This window comes from Nilaparvata lugens, chromosome 1, assembly GCF_014356525.2.
Source record: "Nilaparvata lugens isolate BPH chromosome 1, ASM1435652v1, whole genome shotgun sequence".
Lineage (NCBI taxonomy): Eukaryota > Metazoa > Arthropoda > Insecta > Hemiptera > Delphacidae > Nilaparvata > Nilaparvata lugens.
In genome coordinates, this window is record NC_052504.1 from 66110013 (window position 1) to 66133541 (window position 23529).

Below are 23529 nucleotides of genomic sequence, written 5' to 3' on the forward strand. Positions count from 1 at the left end.
AACAAGGGGCAAAATTTAATCTTCAATTTGAGCCAGGTTATTTGTGCAGTTAAACTTTGCATTAATGAACAATAAAAAAGAGCAAAAACTCACCAGATTTAATCCAATTTTTCTACTAGCCCTTCGAAGCCTTTATTAGGTGTTTTGGTCAGATTCAGGGTGGGATGAAATCTGGGAAAAAGACAGGTTTGCTTCCGGGCAGCCTTTTCACGTTCAACTTGCAGGCTCTGTACTGTGTTTTGAACAAAGCTCGAACTGATTCTTTATAAATTCAAATCCGATTCAAATTAATTCAATTTAACACAATTTAAGCTGTTATAATCATAATTCACACACACAACACTCAAACAATCATTTACAAGAAAATTCCGATCGAAATTACATGACAAAATACAAATTGGATCTTGCACAACAACGGGGTGACAAGACAAGAACGACTGAACTAGGACGACTCACAAAAAACATCCAGAATGCCAAGCAAGCAGGATGGTTTGTGCGTGCGCAAACACAAGCCTGCTATTCGCAGAACCAGTCTGGCATTTTGGCGCTACATTTCGAATTCTCTGGCCAAACCATACCCCCACCTCTGAAAAACTATTTTTCAGCCAAGTTACAAAACTGAAAAAAAAACACAGAAAGGAAAAAATCCAGTCATGCCAAAAAGAACAAAAACACCAACACCAAAAAACAACACAAAGAAAAAATGCAACAAGCACAACAACTATTGAGTTGGGAGTGGATACAATTTTGTTACTGGTCTTTTATAAATACCAGTTTTTAGGCGAAAACTTGCCACTCGAACCTCGCCATCACTTCCCGGAAACACTCGCTCAATGACACCCAGTGGCCACTGCAATGGAGGTGTGTTTGGTTGGTCCACTACCACAACCGTTCCCACACTGATAGAAGTGGGTGATTTCAACCATTTTTTACGACTTTGAAGTTCATGCAGGTACTCTCTTCTCCATTGGTTCCAGAACGATTGAATAAGTTGACCAATCAATTCATACCTGGTGAGACGATTCACAGGGACACTGTCCACGTCCCGCATGGGAAACGATTTCAATGGTGTTAGAGTCAAAAAGTGCACTGGGGTTAAAGCCAGCGGTTCACACGGATCCTCACTCAGTACACACAGTGGACGGGAATTCAGGACACCTTCAATCTGCACCAATACAGTGTTCAGTTCCTCATAGGTGAGAAGTTGATTGCCAATTACTCAGAACAGATGCAACTTTACAGATTTGACATTTGCCTCCCACAGACCTCCAAAATGCGGTGAACCAGGGGGAATGAATTTCCAATCAATTTTGTGTTCAGCGAGTTGACTAGTCAATGTGGTTTGAAACTCGGACGAGTTCAAAAGTTGAGATATCTTTCGCAACTGTTCCTTGGCACCTACAAAATTTGTACCACAATCGGAAAACATCACACGACAGGGTCCACGATGTGACAAAAAACGACGAAACGCAGCTAAAAACATGGGCATTGATAGATCCGATACCAACTCAATATGTACCGCCTTTGTTGCCATACACACAAACAGACAAATGTAGGCTTTCAAAACACAAGGATTACGACGTCTCGTCATAGTAATACGCAGAGGACCAGCATAATCCACACCACAATTTTCAAATGGTTTGCATTTTGACACTCGACAAGCAGGCAGGTCACCCATTTTTGGAATAATTGCATTATTACTAGGTCGAACACGGAAACAACGATTACACTTAAAAACACAAATACGAATAATAGAGCGAGCAGACAGTATCCAGAATTTCTGTCTGATCCAGGACAACAATAACAAAGGTCCAGCATGACAGTTCTTCTTGTGATGATAATCAATCAACATCGATACGAAAGCGTCGGATTTTGGTAAGATCATCTGATGACAAGTCTCAAATTCCAGTCCAGCATGAGACAAACGACTGCCGACGCAAATCACACCTTTATCAATGAATGGAGACAGGCGACGTAGGCGCATAGAACAATCTTCTCCCTTCTCCAATTGCACAAATTCAGATGAAAAATGCATCTTCTGTACCACTTACATAGATACCTCTCAGCAACATCGAAATCTGATTCTTCTGATTGGGGTAAGATTCGTAAGAATTTGAGAACAAGAATTACAATTCTCAAAAGACGACCATAATCCGAACAACGACCAATCAATGAATATACTGCATTGCTGTTACAATCAGGAGATTTTGTGACTGTCAACACTGATGGTTTTTTTGCCTCCAGTGGATCCACGATCTCTTCCATTTGAGTTCGGACGGGCCAATCGCATTCGTCCTCTGCTATCCATGATGGACCTGAGAGCCACAACGGAAAGTTCACAAGCTCAACTGGTGATAAACCTCTAGACAAACAGTCAGCAGGATTTTCAATTCTGGCAACATGCATCCACTCCTGTATACAAGAATCCTGTATTTTTGCAACGCGATTACCAACAAAAGTTTGCCATTTTGCAGATGGAGCATTAATCCAACACAAGGTGACTGTCGAATCAGAGAGTGCGACAATACGAGACACATGACAACGTTCACTAATAATAGTGACTACTGAATTCATGAGTTCTGCCAACAAGAGTGCCGCACACAACTCCAAATGAGGTATTGAAACAACTTTAGATGGTGCTACCTTGGACTTTGAACACAATAATACAACTCTTGGCTCCTCGCTCTCCTTCTGCAACTTAACATAGATAACTGCACCATAACCAGACAATGATGCGTCACAAAAACCAATCAAACTGATGTGAGAATCCTGAAACAAACCAACGTGACATGGAACAGCAAATTTCAACAATAGAGGCAACTCTTTTTGACAATTCTCCCAAAGAGTGCAGATAGACTCAGGCGGCTTCTCGTCCCAATCCACTCCTAACTTCCACAGTTTCTGGACAAGACACTTTAGAAATAATGTAAAAGGTGACAAGAGACCAAGTGGATCATAGATACGAGCCATCACTGACAGAATAGAACGCTTAGTAGCGACGACCTCACCACTCTTGACTGAAAACTGAAACAGATCAGTACTAGGTTGCCAATTCAATCCCAAGATAGCCAAGGAGTTGTCTGCTTCGAAATCCTTGTACGAAAACGATTTCTCTTCCTCCGAGAATTTCTCCAACATTGATGGTGAATTTGAAGTCCACTTTGTGAGCGAGAAACCTCCTCCCTCAAACAGCTGATTGGACTGATGATACAGCTCTGTGGCCTCTGACTCTGTGGCGACAGATGTGACTAAGTCGTCCATGAACATGTCTCTTGGTATTCTCGCCTTGACTGCTGGAAAACGATTTCCATCCTCCTCTACAAGCTGGTGGATGGTGCGAAGTGCCAAATATGGAGAGCTTGAAACACCAAAAACAACACAATTTAGCTGATAAATTTCGATTGGATCCCCCGGCGAAAATCTCCACAATACACGCTGATAACGATGGCAGGAATCCTCCACTAATATCTGTTGATACATTTGTTTAATGTCGGCAGTTAGTGCGATTGGGAACAAACGAAAATTGACTAACAAAACAAAAATGTCAGTCTGCAATTTGGGACCAGCATGAAGAACCTGGTTCAATGACAAACCCGATGATGTTCTGGAACCAGCATCAAATACAATTCAGATGGGCGTGGTAGTGCTGCTTGCTTTCACGATGGCGTGATGCGGTATGTAGTAACCACCTCGGTCTGTCTGATCTGCTACAAACGACATGTGACCCTGACGTAGGTAATCGATCAATATTTCATGATATGAAATACGAGTATTGCTGTCATGCTCTAGTCGTCTCTCCAAAGTCAGCAGTCTAGTCTGCGTTCGGTGACAGCATACGAATCTCCCAAGCTGCTGGGCGGCTCCGCAAATGACAAGGCAACAACAAAACGACCAGAATTCACACGATGTACAGACTTCCGAAAATTTACCTCACACTCCAACTCTTCCGGTTTCAGTTGACAGCTTGGTGCAGGGCATGATTCCAACTCCCAAAACGTTCCACAAAACTATCCAACAATGGACTACTAACGAATGGACTACAGATGGCTGTAAAACAATTCGACACATTCGTTGTTGAAGTGAGAATCGGCGCTCTCCCCATCAGAATATGACCAAAGACACTATTAACAGTCATCAATTCGTGCGATTCACCTGTACTAGGACTCCCACATAGCAAGTGAGGAACTAACTCCGCACCAATGATGCCATCTATTCTAATAGGAAGGTAGAATTTGTCGTCAGCCAGTGTGAGATTTTCAAGATGATGAAGTTTGGATCTGTCGATTTCACAAGAAGGCAACTTGTCGATGATTTTATCTACCACTGTGGCATCCATCGAAAACTTGACGGTAGGATCCAACTTCGACTGAATCGACACACAAGTACGACCTCGAACTTCACTAGTACCACCACCGAATCCACGAACAACGGTTTTCATGGGCTGGAATGGTAGTCTCAAACGCCGACACAATTTGGCTGTAACAAAATGACACTGACTCCCGGTGTCAACCAAGAAACGAACATCACAAAGCTGATCATTACAATCTCGAATATGTGCAGTGACGGTCGACAACACAATGGTCGAATTTTCTACATCGTTGGATGTAGAACAACAACTAATAGGTGATGTGCCACCTGCCTTTGAGTTTGACGAGGACGCAACACCTTCATTGGAACTTGATCTGGAAAAGTGCAATAACGAATGATGAGATTCTTGACATTGAGCACACTAAGTTTTACTACAACAATCTCTACTCAAATGATCCACATCAAGACAATGAAAACAACAAAACTTTCCTTTAATCAAACAATAACAATCCCAAGGAGTCATTTTCAAGAAACTTGCACAATCTACTAACCAATGACCCGGTTTTGAGCACTTCAGACAATTGGGATTTTTACTAGATGCATCATTAGATGAATCATTAGATTGAACCACAAACACCTTTGATTTATTATCCTTTTTGTGCCTCATATTAAACGATTCAGTCTGTTTCTCATCAGAAGGAAGAGTCTTAATTTGCTTTTCAATGAACTTGATAGATAGATAGATAGATAGATAAAAGAATTTATTATACAAAACAAAGGATACAATTTACAATTCAATAAGTCAAAAATTCAATAGGCATGGCTTTATGCCGTCAGCCAGAGTTGGTTGTTTACAATATTAATTTAACAATTAATTCATACATTATAGCAACGAATTAAATTATCAGATACATACTTGAAAAAGCATAGATTATACATCATATAAGTGAACATAAACTCAATTTTATAAATCCTTGATTACAAAAATTACGGTTAATCAGAATGCACAAAATAATGACAAATCCCACATATTAAATGTACTTATTCAGAAATTATACTCCTAAATTATAACACTAAAAACTCCCAATACTTAAGTGCCTCATTTACATACCCAAACAGGATTCTCCAATCTTTACCATTCAGGTATTGGAGAACTGCCTCCTCATTTAATACCCAACATCCAAACCATTTGGCATGTAATTCACCTAGGATTTTACATCTACCTATGAAGTGATGGGTGTCTTCCACTTCCCTACTATTACACAGTGAGCAAATATAGCTTTCATAAACTCTACCCACCCTAAAATTTAGAGGTAATAAAGACCCTCTCACCTTGAAAATCTGACTGATAAAACGCCTACTATGTATGTCGCTAATATAATCTGGTCTTACTGGATGACACATTCTAAGATTATAATAAATGGAATGAAACTGCGAATTTGCGGCACAATCCCACCAAGTTTCTATTAATTTGTTGCGTATTCGATTAATAATAATCTCACATTTTCCCAGCCATTCATTAGGGTGAGTTACAGGGTCTATCCAATCCACATTATATTGTCTACTCAACATTCTCCATTCCTTAGCCCAACCGCATTTACTTTGGGATGTCAATATTGTTATTTTTCTTATAAATCTAGATTCTGATAGGCTTATCGTTTTCGCTATGTATCTACAATTCAATTTTAATGTATCCAACCGTATATTATTCTCTTCACTCTCCAAATACAAAATATAATTTGGTGTATTGACCGGCAAACAGAACAGTCTCTTAATAAAGAATCTATGCAGTCGCTCCAATTCCTCTCTTTGCTGATACCCCCATACTTGGGCAGCATATGTTACCGTCGCCTTGCTTACCGAACTAAACACCTGCCTTTTAGTTGATAACGGCACTTCATTATTTGTAATCAGTTTCTTCCATACACTATTTATACCGTATTTTGCTATCGATACTTTATCTTTAAAATGGCTAGTCAAAGATAACGTAGAAGTGAAAGTGACTCCAAGGTACTTGTACTCGTTTACTACTTCTATCGGTTCTTCTCCATACCTCCAATTCTCACTCCGGCTTAATCTACCCCCCTTTCTAAAGACAATTATCTTCGATTTATCTCTATTCAATATCAAGTTCCACCGGCAACAATAATCTCTCAATTTATTTATCATTCTCTGCATTTTGTGAATACTATCAGTGAATATCACCAAGTCGTCAGCATAAAGGAGTGCATTTATTTCAGTATCTCCCATCCATAGCCCACCTCCTATGTATTCACAAATATTGTGAGTAAAGATAGAAAACAGAATCGGGGATACTAAACATCCCTGTTTTAAGCCACTCTCAAACTCAATACTTTCTGTAAGACCATTACCATTCTTGCACCATACAGTGGATGTTACTTTCTCTTATAATGCTCTCAACACCTAGACAAACTTATTTAAAATACCTATTTCCAATAATCTGTAGAACAACGCTTCTCGATCAATAGAGTCGAACGCGGCCTTGAAGTCCACAAAGAAACAGTAAAATTTTTTATTTCTTACCAACATATGATATCTTATCAAGTTGTACAAAACATAAATATTATCGACTGACGAATACCCTTTTCTAAAACCGGCTTGATTCTCTCTAATAATATTTCTCCGCGTTACCCACTGCTCTAGTCTATTCAGTAAACACCCTACAAATACCTTATAAATTGAGTTGGTGAAAGATATCGCCCTATAGTTTTTTCGGATCTCGCGTATCTCCTTTTTTGTGCAATGGGAAGACTATTGATTTTTTGAATGATTCTGGAGCCTTGCCCACATCAAAAATCTTATTGAAAAGAATTATCATCAATTGTATGTATGTTACAGGCGCTTTTTTGTAAAACTCACCACCAATTCTATCTTCCCCCGGAGCCTTTCCATTTCGTAACTTTTTTAATGATAACCTGATTTCGTTGATATCTAAGGCTTTGTCCAATAACTCATCCGTAATATGGGGCTCTGCATACGATGTTGGTCCACATACTCGAATAGGCGTGTATAGCTCTTCAAAATAACATACCCATTCCTCTGGTTTAATATCTATTTTTCTCACCTCGTTTTTTCCTTTAAATTCACGCACCAGTTCCCAAAATGTTTAGAATCTCTAACTGATTTTAATTTTGTTTTTACTCCCTCCAATAAACATCTTTTTTCCTCTTACATATTTCTTTGTAGTCTTTCACAGCCGCTAAATAGTCATTCTTAACTACGATAGAGTTATTTTTCTAAATAATTTCAATAAAGCAAACATTGTGTTCCTAGCCATTTCACATTCTCGATCGTACCAAATACTTTTCTTGAACTTATTATTTACTAATTTCGGCTCATTCTTGAAATTGGTGGTGTCATATATCAGTTCCTTCAGTAAATTACATGCCTCATTGATATCTTCTGGTAAATGAGAAACATTCCGACACCTCTCTGCTAATTTATCAACAAAACTATTTCCATTCGCGCTATTCCAGGTAAGTTTTGGGGCAAGTGGTACTGAACAGCTTTTTTCAACTTCTGCTATACTTTCACACTTGATAGATATACTTATGGGAAAATGATCTGAGAAGTTCGCGCCCTTCACTTCAAAATATTCAATTAAATGCAAACTATCCAAGCTGACACAACACAAATCGATAACCGACGCTCCTCTGTTATTAACAAATGTGAACTCCCCCGATTGATCCCCCGTGACCCTACCATTTAAAATAACGAAATTAAATTCCTCACAGAGATTTATTAATTTTCTTCCTTTTTTATTGATTACGGTATCTTTAGACCTGCGTTTGTACTCAATGCCTGTGTTATCGAACGCGACTTGTGTCGGAAAGCTCTGCCCTTCTCCAACTTGCCCATTTAAATCTCCCACAATAATCATATTTTCGGTATCATCGAAAGAGAACAGAAAATCATACAACATACAGTAATCCAATTCCCACTCACTCTCCAGACCTCCACTCAGATAGACTGGAACTATGTACAAATTTTTTTCCAACATAAATAGAACGTTTCTTCCATTCGTATTCTCTATTCTTATTTTTCCCTCCCACCTGTCCCTAATAGCTAATAATATTCCTTTCTTAGCTCTACCAAATTTAGACTCTCTTAACGCAAATTCCCATGAGAAAACATAACCCTGCAAAAACCTATCGAAAATAAATTGTTCTCCTTCTTCTATAAAAGTTTCCAATAAAACAAAACACTCATACTCTCTTAAAAAATTGAATAATTCTAAAAAGTTCTTACCCTTTAACCCCGCTACATTATATACAATTACATTAAACTGGTGCTGTACGACCTGGCTGACGGCTACATCTCAATGTTCCTTGTCTCTCTCTGTAGAATCATATTTGGGCTGCACCGCACTGGTTTGTACTGCACTAGTCTGTACCGCATTCGTCTCTCGGCCTACTGCATATGCTGATCTGCATAGTAATTCGTTGACCGTTTCTCCGTCACATTCCAATATTTGTTGAAGCTTTTTCTCGCCGCTCTGTATGCCGAATTTTAGTCCTTCATCCTCATCCCACCGAAACGTTGCATTACCAACAACCAGTCGGTCGTGCTGCACCATCACTCGTTGCTGAGGTACTACTCTTAGTATTTCTTTTTTTATCGCGAAAAGCCATGATCTCACCCGCCTAGTTTCCAATGAAAAGTCTTTGTTCACAAAGAAATTGGTCCCCTTCAACTTTTTAGCATTCTTCATCAAATGATTGATGTCAGCGTCATCTGGAAAATGAGCTATGAGAGGCCCCCCATTCCTCATGTTTCCTAATGAGTGCGCTCTATTCACCCACAGGTCTGGTCTTGCATTAAGATACTCTACACAAAAGTTCTTCACCACTGTAACCGGATTCGATACATTCACATCGTATTTAAGTCCTTTGAATATTAAATTGTTACGACAATTTCTATCTTCCATCCCAATCATACGTCTTCGTAAGTCTCTATTCTCGGTGAAAAGATTCTTCACTTGCAGTTTCAGTTTTCTATTCTCCTCCAACAAATTTTCTATCGACTGTTTTATTGCTTCTGAATCCACCTTCGTTGCCAAATTCTCAAATTTTGAATTAAAATTAGTAACAATACGTTGTTCGAAGTCCTCAAGAAATTGTTTTAAGTCTTTGCTATTCATTTCACTCGAATTCACAGATACAACAGTTTTTTTCTTACTTGTCGGTGTTTCCGGAGAACTTTGTTGACGTTCACGCTTCCCAGATGTTGATGGAGCCGTAGGCATGAAGTATTTTTCAATCTTCTTGCTCATAACAACGTTATTGAGAATATTAATAGGTAATATTTCAATAAAATGAACAGTCAATTCACAGAAAGAGGTTAGAATCACAAGATTTCAAGCTATTTCACAACGACAAACAACAAACTGATAAGACACCAGGAGCTCTGACAAAACACGTGCTATCGCTTCGGCTGCCACAACTCAACTCCTCAATGAACTTGACATAATCGGTATAAGTTGGCATAGCCTTGTCATGGATGGCCGATTCAAAATTTCTACGAGATCTTGGATCCAGCAATCTCAAGCCATGTTAGAGGAATATCGAGTCTGACAAATCAGTGAGTCGCAATCTCTTCACTGCATTGATTGAACTGCAAAACTCATCCGAAATCGCAATACCTGCCTTTGATTCTGATTTTATTGGACGAAATTCAAAAATTTGTTTGAAATAGGCATCGACTTGCGCCCGTGGATCGTTATAGCGGGTCAATAATGCCTGCCAAATTATTTGATAATTATTAGCCAATGGTGGCAAATGACGACAAATATTTGCTGCTTGTCCAGTAAGTCTACTTACAAGATATTGGACCTTCTGCTGATCGTTCAAACTCTTGTTGTCATGTACCAATGCCTTAAATAGTTCATAAAACACCGACCATTGAGTCTGGTTCCCATCAAATTTCGGAGGGTCGATTTTGGGCAGTACCGACTTGGACACGACCGGCTGTGCACTAGCTGCTGAAGCTGCCAAAGATTGAGCAATAGCATCAGTCGCCTCTCTCTGTTTGAGAGTGTTAGCCGCCACTTCAATATACTGAAACAGATCTAGGTGTGAGTCGTTGAATGCTACAACATAATCTTTATTCAACTCAAGTTCCAACTCATTAACCACTAATTCTGTCTTTTCATAATCCGACATGGTCTGAGACACCCGAGGATACAATATTGAAAATTGCTCAGCAACTTTTGGATCAGAGACATTTTTAGACAGTTCATAAATTCTTTGCAATCTGGCATACAATTGTTCCAGTTTAGCGCAATGCACCCTGAATTGTTTCTGTAATTTTTCCTCCATCTTGAACTCATACACAAAACAATTCAGCCCCGACAATACAAAACAACAGACAATATGTTGCCTGAGGAAAACTTTCCCTGATGCCAAGACATTGCTTGGATCGAAGTGTGTACGGAAAAAAGTTAATAGATCTGCAGTGTGACTTATGTGTGATGCTAATTTGAGATATAGCTAAATGGGCTTCGGCAAATGACTGTGCAATGACCAACCATTTATGTCAGTGATTTTTAACTATGTCTCACTTAGCTATATGTGATTTTACGTAACAACTCTGCAACCGGGCATTAGTTTTGTTTTTAGCAGAGTGGCGCAGTTGAAATGTTACCTCAGTTTACTGCAGTTGAAATTAATCTTTGAGATGAGGAAGGAAATAATCCTCCGAATATTTAAATCAATAAATTGAATATAAAGTTCAATATATTAACTAAAATATTCCATTTATTCAATTTCCAACCCCTTCTAAGTAGCAACATTTATAATTGAATGATATGACAGCTCAACAATTCAAGATTTACCCCATTCATTACTTGTCATTGATGATTGTTAGGCATATTCAATAATCAACAATAAGATTGTAATCATGTTTGCAATTTAATATACATAATAGATCAAATAAATAGAATTTCCAAAAAATAAACAAAATTTAAATCAAGTAATTACAAATTTATTTATTATCCTGTCCCATTTATTTTTGCGAAGTAGTTGCCTGTGAATTTTCCATAAATTAATATTGGTTGTTTCATAAATACCTGGTGTATTGAAGTGAGGAGGCCTCCGTACACTTTATTCAAATTTTTCACTTATTAATTTTTCACTGCACAAGAAGTTCTTGAAGTATCCTTTTTACGGCGAATTTAGATCTTTTCTGGAAATATTGGTTTCCTTGTGATGAGTTGGTCAGCAAGGATTCAGCTTCCATGGCCATAACTAAGACATCCTGTGATACTACGAGTCTATGTGTCTTCGACCGCTAAATAATAGAGAAATGAAAAGAATATATATAAATACTGTAATACTAAAGGAGAGATCAATAATACAGAATTTGCTCTTCTTAACAAAATCAACAATACACAAGATCTTTAATAAATTAATCAATAATAGTTTAAAGATAAATAATTCAAGATACTCAAAGTGAAGCTTCCAAAAGAGATTTTTTAAAAAGAAAAATTATAACTTGAATAAGGCTTTACAATTTTATTTAATTATTTATTTATTAATTTGACCAGCGTGACAAAGATAATTTGATATTTATTTATTTATTAATTTAATTTTACTATTATATAAACTTGCATAGAAATATTTCCAACATTTTGAATTACGAGAATTAGAGCTGAAAAACAAATTTAAGGAAAGCTGGGATTAATTATAATCTGATCAGACTTGACTTATAAAACAATAAGTAAAGTATATAAATAAATAATGCTTTACCTGTACAGCGGAAATTGTAGAAATTACTATGGATACATATGTGATGAATGAGGTTTTCAACAAATATAAATAAATTGCCATAACTTAGGCCAGCTAGAATGAATACTCAATTAAATTTTCGGACATGATTACTTTTCATTTTTTTTTTAATAACAAACAAGAAAATTTACATATTTAAAAAGGAAATAAAAAAAAATAAAGAAAATAATAATAATATCACAACTTGTGATGTATGAAATCTGTCTCTGATCAACTACATATTGTAATAAATAGAAAAATTTAGCATAAGCTAAATAGAAATGGAATCAAAGGAAAAAGTTAAATTTACAACCTCCACTCATGAAATTCAGAGACAGATTGGATCATCGAGCATTGAAGACGGGGTAGCAAACAAGACAGTGAAGTAAGCAAAACGGAATTATCAAAATTAGACAAAGAAACTAGAGAGAAAGAGCAATGCAAACTCAAAGCTTCCAACAAGGACAGAAAAAGGGAGAAAGAAAATAGCAAAAAAGAACTGGAGAGAACAAGAAAGTAGATTATTTGAAGGGTACAGCTCGATCCCATAAGTGCATCTTTGTCTCACTGAGAAAAACAAGCTGATAATACAATCGAATTTAGAACCGAAATAACAGAAAAACAAGATAAAAATAATCATGTCCAAAATTGTTACATACTCCCTCCACTCAAGTGTGTGAAAGCTACATTCTAAAAAAAAAATTTGAGCTAGCTAAGATAATTTTTAAGTTGAATTAACATATATATAGAATTTATCAGAGAAGAATGCTTCATAAGAATTTGAGTTGAGAAAAATTCACTCTTAGAGTTGAATTATTCCAAGAAATAAATCATTTATTTGTAAAATTATTAATTCAAAACTCAACATCAAAATAAAAATCAAATAAAAACTCTTGATTACAAATTCAATGAAGATCAGAGGTGGAACCTACTCAATAGCTGAGTAACCATTGAAATAATAAAAAAAAAAATTAGAATCTAACAACAGAAGAAACTAGACCACAAATTAATGCAGGGATTGGCCACTCCCAACAAAAACTTGAAGTGTTTCAAACAAAGAAATATCTGAACATGCGTCCACACTCAGATTTCAAAGGAAAATTAATCAGTTCTCAGTCCCAAAGAATATATTCCATCTCTAATGATCATTTGCCTACCCCTTTTTTTTATATATATATCTTTGATCCTTTTTTTCTATTCTAACAAATTCATACACTCTTGATAAAATTTGAAAGATAAATCACTTGACATTATTTACATACAGAAACCAATATTTTTCTACTCTATTGCCCAATTAAAGTGATAATAATATACATTTTCAAGTATTTTATCATTTATCAAAACTCTTCTTTTGATTCACTTTATTCCCTTACTTTATTTACAACAATCTGATGAAATAGAAACACTGCTATTCACCACTATTCATCAAAATTCATTAACACTAAAGCAAAATTATAACTATAAACTATTTCAATAATCTATCTAATAATATGATCTCAATAAATTTCTATCCATTTATAGGCTAAGATAGATTCTTTTGTACAATATTTTACACAATTCCATAAAGAAATTAAATAAGTGAGTAAAGTTAAAATTTCAATAGGTGGCGCGCTTCACCAGAGAAAACAACTATTTACTCTTCAGAAACACCTAAACCAAAGGCAACGCAATTTAACCAGAAGTGAAACGTTACAGAATAATAGTGAGTTTCCTACAAATAACCCAAAGAAGAAAGTATCAATGAGCCGTTCTCTCAGTAAGAAACAACAGAGACGGAAACTGTTACCCTTTACTTCAAAGATAAGAAGGAAGAATGAATACCAGGCTACGTTATCCAAAACAAGGAATTATGAATTATATTTCTTTTATTGTGAGACATGAGCCTTTTGAACAAAGCGATTAGTAATAGGGTCAACTAATTCAGCCGTAACATCAGATAACCATCTTTTTATTTTTAGTGGGCCACGATACCGGAAGCTTAATTTTGTACAAATTTGGTTGGCCTTATCACTAAGAATATGTGTCCAGACCCATACAAGGTCATCTATAGCAAAAGGAATAGGGACACGGTTCCTATCATAGTGAGTTTTTCTCGCTATATATTGCTATATGTTACCTCAGTTTACCGCTATATATTGCTATATGTTACCTCAGTTTACCGCAGTTGAAATTAATCTTTGAGATGGGGAAGGAAATAATCCTCCGAATATTTAAATCAATTAATTGAATATATAGTTCAATATATTAACTAAAATATTCCATTTATTTAATTTCCAACCCCTTCTAAGTAGCAACATTCATAATTGAATGATATGACAGCTCAACAATTCAAGATTTACCCCATTCATTACTTGTCATTGATGATTGTTAGGCACATTCAATAATCAACAATAAGATTGTAATCATGTTTGCAATTTAATATACATAATAGATCAAATAAATAGAATTTCCAAAAAAATAAACAAAATTTAAATCAAGTAATTACAAATTTATTTATTATCCTGTCCCATTTATTTTTGCGAAGTAGTTGCCTGTAAATTTTCCATAAATTAATATTGGTTGTTCTGTAAATACCTGGTGTATTGAAGTGAGGAGGCCTCCGTACACCTTATTCAAATTTTTCACTGCACATGAAGTTCTTAAAGTATCCTTTTTACGGCAAATTTAGATCTTTTCTGGAAATATTGGTTTCCTTGTGATGAGTTGGTCAGCAAGGATTCAGCTTCCATGGCCATAACTAAGACATCCTGTGATACTACAAGTTTACGAGTCTACAAGTCTACGAGTCTACGACCGCTGTACAGCGGAAATTGTAGAAATTACTATGGATACATATGTGATGAATGAGGTTTTCAACAAATATAAATAAATTGCCATAACTTAGGCCAGCTAGAATGAATACTCAATTAATTTTCGGATATGATTACTTTTCATTTTTTTTTTTTTTTAATAACAAACAAGAAAATTTACATATTTAAAAAGGAAATAAAAAAAAATAAAGAAAATAATAATAATATCACAACTTGTGATGTATGAAATCTGTCTCTGATCAACTACATATTGTAATAAATAGAAAAATTTAGCATAAGCTAAATAAAAATGGAATCAAAGGAAAAAGTTAAATTTACAACCTACACTTACGAAATTCAGAGACAGAAATGGATCATCGAGCGTTGAAGACGGGGTAGCAAACAAGACAGTGACGTAAGCAAAATGGAATAATCAAAATTAGACAAAGAAACTAGAGAGAAAGAGCAATGCAAACTCAAAGCTACCAACAAGGACAGAAAAAGGGAGAAAGAAAATAGCAAAAAAGAACTGGAGAGAACAAGAAAGTAGATTATTTGAAGGGTACAGCTCGATCCCATAAGTGCATCTTTGTCTCACTGAGAAAAACAAGCTGATAATACAATCGAATTTAGAACCGAAATAACAGAAAAACAAGATAAAAATAATCATGTCCAAAATTGTTACATACTCCCTCCACTCAAGTGTGTGAAAGCTACATTCTAAAAAAAAAATTTGAGCTAGCTAAGATAATTTTTAAGTTAATTAACATATATATAGAATTTATCAGAGAAGAATGCTTCATAAGAATTTGAGTTGAGAAATATTCACTCTTAGAGTTGAATTATTCCAAGAAATAAATCATCTATTTGTAAAATTATTAATTCAAAACTCAACATCAAATAAAAACTCTTGATTACAAATTCAATGAAGATCAGAGGTGGAACCTACTCAATAGCTGAGTAACCATTGAAATAATTAAAAAAAATTTAGAATCTAACAACAGAAGAAACTAGACCACAAATTAATGCAGGGATTGGCCACTCCCAACAAAAACTTGAAGTCTTTCAAACAAAGAAATATCTGAACATGCGTCCACACTCAGATTTCAAAAGAAAATTAATCAGTTCTCAGTCCCAAAGAATATATTCCATCTCTAATGATCATTTGCCTACCCCTTTTTTTATATATATATCTTTGATCCTTTTTTTTTATTCTAACAAAATTCATACACTCTTGATAAAATTTGAAAGATAAATCACTTGACATTATTTACATACAGAAACCAATATTTTTCTACTCTATTACCCAATTAAGTGATAATAATATACATTTTCAAGTATTTTATCATTTATCAAAACTCTTCTTTTGATTCACTTTATTCCCTTACTTTATTTACAACAATCTGATGAAATAGAAACACTGCTATTCACCACTATTCATCAAAATTCATTAACACTAAAGCAAAATTATAACTATAAACTATTTCAATAATCTATCTAATAAAATGATCTCAATAAAATTTCTATCTATTTATAGGCTAAGATAGATTCTTTTGTACAATATTTTACACAATTCCATAAAGAAATTAAATAAGTGAGTAAAGTTAAAATTTCAATAGGTGGCGTGCTTCACCAAAGAAAACAACTCTTCAGAAACACCTAAACCAAAGGCAACACAATTTAACCAGAAGTGAAACGTTACAGAATAATAGTGAGTTTCCTACAAATAACCCAAAGAAGAAAGTATCAATGAGCCGTTCTCTCAGTAAGAAACAACAGAGACGGAAACCGTTACCCTTTACTTCAAAGATAAGAAGGAAGAATGAATACCAGGCTACGTTATCCAAAACAAGGAATTATGAATTATATTTCTTTAATTGTGAGACATGAGCCTTTTGAACAAAGCGATTAGTAATAGGGTCAACTAATTCAGCCGTAACATCAGATAACCACCTTTTTATTTTTAGCGGGCCACGATACCGGAAGCTTAATTTTGTACAAATTTGGTTGGCCTTATCACTAAGAATATGTGTCCGGACCCATACAAGGTCATCTATAACAAAAGGAATAGGGACACGGTTCCTATCATAGCGAGTTTTTCTATAATTATGACTTTTCATCAATTGCTCTTTAGCCTTTTGCCAAATTTCTACAGTGTTGTCATCGGCAGTATCAGGTAAAATTTCATTAATATTCCAGATATTCAAAAGAGGTTCTTTAGGTTTATAACGGAACATCAGAGAAAAAGGGGTGCACTTAATGCTATCATGTTCAGCAGTATTAAAAGCTAAAGCTAACCAATCATTTACAGTATCATCCCATTTATTCTGTGAGTTTGCATGAAAAGCAATGAGAGAGCTATGCAAACTACGATGTAATCTTTCAACTATGTTTGCTTTAGGATAGAAAGGTGAAGTTGTATTATGACGAATTCCTAATTGAAAACAGAAATTTTTAAACTTGATTGATTTAAAAATTGATGCATTATCACTAATAATTTGTTTAGGAGTAGAGAAATTCGCAAAAATACCTTTCAATGCTCTAATTACTGATTCAGAATTAGCTTTTCTCAAACATTTTAACCAACAGAATTTACTGAAAACGTCAATTGCACTAAAAATAAAACAGTTATTCTGTGATGTGCGTACTAATGGACCAACTAAGTCAATATGTATCATCTCAAGAGGTTTTTCCTGTATTTTTGATGATAAAAAACCATAATTGGTAGCCTGAGCTGGTTTACTTTTTGCACAAAGAGTACAAGATTCAACTAAATAAATTATATCTTTCCTCAAATCAACCCAGTGGAAATTCTCTTGAATTTTTGAAATAGTTTTAGCAATGCCTAAATGAGCACCAATCATACTTTCATGATAATATTTGAAGATTAAAGGAACAAGAAGTTTGGGTATGACTATTTTTTGTTTTTCCTGGTTTCTTAGTTTTATAACTAATACTCCTTTAGACAAACTATAAGGAAACTGATCAATATTATTATTAATCTTTTCTATTATATCCGCTAAAATAGGATCATTCTCTTGGTGTTGTTTTATGTCAGTGAATACTAGTGGAAAATCGGTAATTTTTAGTGAGTTTATTAAGTTTAGACTATTTTCTACTTCTATATGTTCATCTTTGACATCAATTTCAGGCAATTCACTGTCATCATGGTACATTCTGGATAAAGCATCAGCTATGCAATTATCTTTTCCCGCTACATGCTGTGTTGTGAACTGAAATGATAAAAGCCTAAGTATCCAACGACTAAGTCTACCAATTTGCTTGTCTTGTTTTAAAATCCATGCTAAAGCACTATTATCTGTTAACAACAAGAATTTAGTGTGTTGTAAGTACAGTTTAAATCTTTCCATGCCAAAAATTGCTGCATAGCATTCGATTTCATATGTAGAATATTTGCATTCTTGTTGAGTGAGCTTTTTGGAAGCAAAACTAATAGGCTTTAGGATGCCATCAACATATTGAGAAAGGACCGCAGAAATTGATAAGGAGCTCCCATCAGTTTGCAACACAAACTGTTTATTAAAATCAGCTGTTATTAAGACAGGAGGGTTCATAATTGCATTTTTCAATTTCTGAAAAGCTTTCTCGTGAACATCTTCCCAAATAAATTTTTATCCTTCTTTCTTAGTTCGTTGAGGGGTGAGGCGATTTCAGCGTAATTTTCAATGAATTTGTGAAAATATCCTACCATTCCTATGAATCTGGAGATAGCCTTGACATTTTTTGGTCTAGGGTAATTACGAATTGAATTTGTCCGAGCTGGATCAATAGTAATACCATGTTCACTTACTAAATTACCTAGAAAGGAGATTTGTTTTTTTGCAAATTTAGCTTTCTCCTTTTTTACAGTAAACCCACCTTGTTTAAGTTTGGACAACACTATCTTAATGTGCTCAAGATGTGACTCAAAATCTTAGAATAAATCACTATATCATCCAAATAATTTATTACAAATTTGAATTTTATCCCTTCAAATAAAATATTCAAAGCAGTAGATAAGGCTTGAGCACCTATTGATAAACCAAACGGTACACGAGTATAACAGTAAGTTTGAGTTGGAGTTGCAAAAGTAGTCAAGTGCTTAGAAGATGGAGATAATTTCAATTGATAATAGCTTTCAGTAAGATCAAGAACAGTAAAGAACTTAGCACCGTTAAACCAATGGAATGTACTCTCAATGTTGGCAAAGGTGTAGCATCTAATGCAAATTTTTATTTAATGCTCTATAATCTACTACCACACGATGGCCACCATCTTTCTTAGGAACTAAGAAACAAGGGCTGGAATAATTAGAAGTTGATTTCTCAATAATTCCATCATCTAACATTTTTTAAATTTTTTATTTAAGATTTCCATTCTTATCGGATTTAACTGATAAGGAGCTTTCCTTACGGGCTGATTGTCTATCAGACGAATTTCATATTCTATTACGTTCGATTTACCTAGTTTATGGGTAAGAACATCATCAAATTGATTTAATACTTTGTTTAATTCTACTTTCTGCGAAGAGCTTAAATCGTCCAATTCCACATCAGTACCAATTCTATTCATTTTCTTTAGTAATTCCAACCTGTGATTTTTTTCAAAAGAAAATTTGAATTGCGGTTTAAATCCAAAGAAATACCTATTATTGAATAAATCAGGAACTAATTTGGAATAATGAATAAAATCACAACCTAAAACAATAGGAATTGACAAATCATCATGAACAAAGAAACGAAATTTCCAACTGAAGTTTTCAATTTTTATTTTTAATAGAACTGACTCTTTCAACAGTAATTTACTTTTATTCGCAGTAACACAATGCTGAATATCCTCTTGAATAAGCAGATTACCATTATCCCGTAATATTTCAGTAAAAACTTTCCTTGAAATGATACTATAATCAGAACCAGAATCAATCAATGCAATAGAACTGACACAGTTATTTCCTAACTCACATACTATTAAAGGAGTGATTTTATTAATCAAAGCTCTAGTCTTTAACTGATTAAATTTCTTTTGCTTTTTTCTTTTTATTTTATTTTTCATTTTCTGATTTTTGTCAGTATATTTTGATTGAATTGATTTCTTCTTACCATTAGAAAAAGTATCACTACATTTCAAGGTATTAATTCCGTTTTCTTTATTGAATTTTTGATTGTATTTGGTGTTTTGAAATTTTCTTTTACTGTATATTTTCTTTTTATACTGTTTCCCAGCTAGTCATGCTTTTTTATTTTCACCAGAGTTTGCATAATGTCCACTTTCATTACATTTAAATAACGTATTTTAGATAGATCTCTAGTGAAATTATTATTAGATCTTTGGTGATTCTGATTATGATTTCTCGAATTACTGCTTGTACCTCTGAAATTTGAATTATTCATGTTGGATCTACATGACTGAGCTAGATGACCTACTTTGTTGCATTTGTCACAACGTCTTTGAGCTAATTCAACATTCATTGGAGATTTTTGATTATTTTTATTAGTATTAAAATTGTATTTATTTCTTTCTAAATCCCCATATTGAATATTTTGAGATACTACTGAGATGGAAGTTAAGTCATTAAAACTAGTTGGTTTGGATTGGAAAACTAGTCTATTTCTTTCCTCTGGATTCAACCCTGAGCAAATATTATTGACTATGTCATCCTCAGATTTTTCTAATCTCAGTAGTTTATTAGCGTCTTTGATTGACACAATGTAAGCAGACAAGGGTTCACCAGCCCTTTGTAAACGATAATAGTGGTCTCTTTCAATGATTGAAATCAATCTAGACGGAATAAAATGTTGCAGAATATCCTTATGAAATTCATCAAAACTCTTATTTGTACTCATAGCTAAATTCAATCGATCGGCGAGAGGCCCTACAACAGAAGAGTGAATGATATGGAAAAGTTGCTGATCTAATAAGTTCGATCGTTCTTTTATTTTCAAACATATTTCAATGAATTTCAACAAACTATCAACATTCAATCCGTCAGTATTCGGAAGTTCCTTCATCAGACCTTCGATAGGATTTGATAATTTATTATACAAATTACCAAATAAAGGTGAAGACAAGTTGGCTGCAAGGTTTACCCTATTAGTATTGAAATCACTACCGAATACAGTCCTACCCAAGTTTTCATTTATTGTAGCATGTACCTGTTCTACCATAGAGACAGTATTACTATTATTTATATTTTCAAAATCAGTAACTTGAATATCAGGATTGGTAACATTTGTTTGTGAATACTGAGTAACATTTTGTTCCATATTACTTGTACTAGGAATTGGCACAATAAAGCGATTTACTGTATTAGTATGAAGTTTAGTATTCGAATCGTGTGTGGGATTATTCATTTTTGAATCAGGTGTACTAAGACTGCTTTGTTTTTCAAAATGAGGCAAACTAGATCTACTAAAGCATTCACACAAGTCGATCAATTAGTAAAAGTAGCCTGAGCTAATACAATAGACTCATCAATACCCTTAATTAGATTTTGGTCATTTGCTTCTTTAGCATAAGTTAATAATTGAACAATTCGATTGAGAATATGTAGAAAAATGGATAACGCTTTATGAATGTTTACCTTTTTATCAGGAATACTCATAGAAAGAATTCTCTCCAAGTATTCATCTTCCCCTGTCAATAAATCAAGGATTTTTTTTATAGCAATTTTACTAGACTCATCATCGTAAATAATTCGTGCAATTTTTGGGTCTGGATTGCTAACTAATGCTCGATACTTTCCCCTTAAAGTGTCTACATCATTGTCAATAACTGTATCTGTAGGTACTCCCAATGTTTCAAGTTCGAAAAGTAAATTCTCTTTAGTAACAAAATTAGGATTGAATTTTCTAATAGGAATCAAATTGAAATTGAAGCACTCTTCAACTAATTTTTTAACATCCCAATAATTAATTATTTTAGATTACATAGATGCTACTTTATTCGGTGAACCCATATTATCATTTTCTTAAATAAATTATTAATATGATTATATAATACTTATAATTCGAGATCATTTATGATGAATAATATTTGATTTTGTATTTTAATTTTAACCTGAATCCTCCCCACCATCAATGAAAGAAGAAAGGATAAGAACAGCCGAGACCATCACACATCATTCAATATTATTGATAAATCAATGAAAGAGTTTGCAAGCAAACCTCGCAGAGTAAGGCGCAGTTGAAATGTTACCTCAGTTTACCGCAGTTGAAATTAATCTTTGAGATGGGGAAGGAAATAATCCTCCGAATATTTAAATCAATTAATTGAATATATAGTTCAATATATTAACTAAAATATTCCATTTATTTAATTTCCAACCCCTTCTAAGTAGCAACATTTATAATTGAATGATATGACAGCTCAACAATTCAAGATTTACCCCATTCATTACTTGTCATTGATGATTGTTAGGCATATTCAATAATCAACAATAAGATTGTAATCATGTTTGCAATTTAATATACATAATAGATCAAATAAATAGAATTTCCAAAAAAATAAACAAAATTTAAATCAAGTAATTACAAATTATTTATTATCCTGTCCCATTTTTTTTTTGCGAAGTAGGTGCCTGTGAATTTTCCATAAATTAATATTGGTTGTTTCGTAAATACCTGGTGTATTGAAGTGAGGAGGCCTCCATACACTTTATTCAAATTTTTCACTGCACAAGAAGTTCTTGAAGTATCCTTTTTACGGCGAATTTAGATCTTTTCTGGAAATATTGGTTTCCTTGTGATGAGTTGGTCAGCAAGGATTCAGCTTCCATGGCCATAACTAAGACATCCTGTGATACTACGAGTCTATGAGTCTACGAGTCTACAAGTCTATGACCGCTGTACAGCGGAAATTGTAGAAATTACTATGGCTACATATGTGATGAATGAGGTTTTCAACAAATATAAATAAATTGCCATAACTTAGGCCAGCTAGAATGAATACTCAATTAAATTTTCGGATATGATTACTTTTCATTTTTTTTTTTTTTTTAATAACAAACAAGAAAATTTACATATTTAAAAAGGAAATAAAAAAAAATAAAGAAAATAATAATAATATCACAACTTGTGATGTATGAAATCTGTCTCTGATCAACTACATATTGTAATAAATAGAAAAATTTAGCATAAGCTAAATAAAAATGGAATCAAAGGAAAAAGTTAAATTTACAACCTCCACTCACGAAATTCAGAGACAGAAATGGATCATCGAGCATTGAAGACGGGGTAGCAAACAAGACAGTGACGTAAGCAAAACGGAATAATCAAAATCAGACAAAGAAACTAGAGAGAAAGAGCAATGCAAACTCAAAGCTACCAACAAGGACAGAAAAAGGGAGAAAGAAAATAGCAAAAAAGAACTGGAGAGAACAAGAAAGTAGATTATTTGAAGGGTACAGCTCGATCCCATAAGTGCATCTTTGTCTCACTGAGAAAAACAAGCTGATAATACAATCGAATTTAGAACCGAAATAACAGAAAAACAAGATAGAAATAATCATGTCCAAAATTGTTACAAACAAGAATGAGTTCAAAACTAAATGGAAGGAAGAATCACGACTAGTAAGTTATCAAAGTTAAACTTTGATTATCAATTCACAAGATAAGTTACTGCTGAAGACAAAACTATATGATTAGATAATG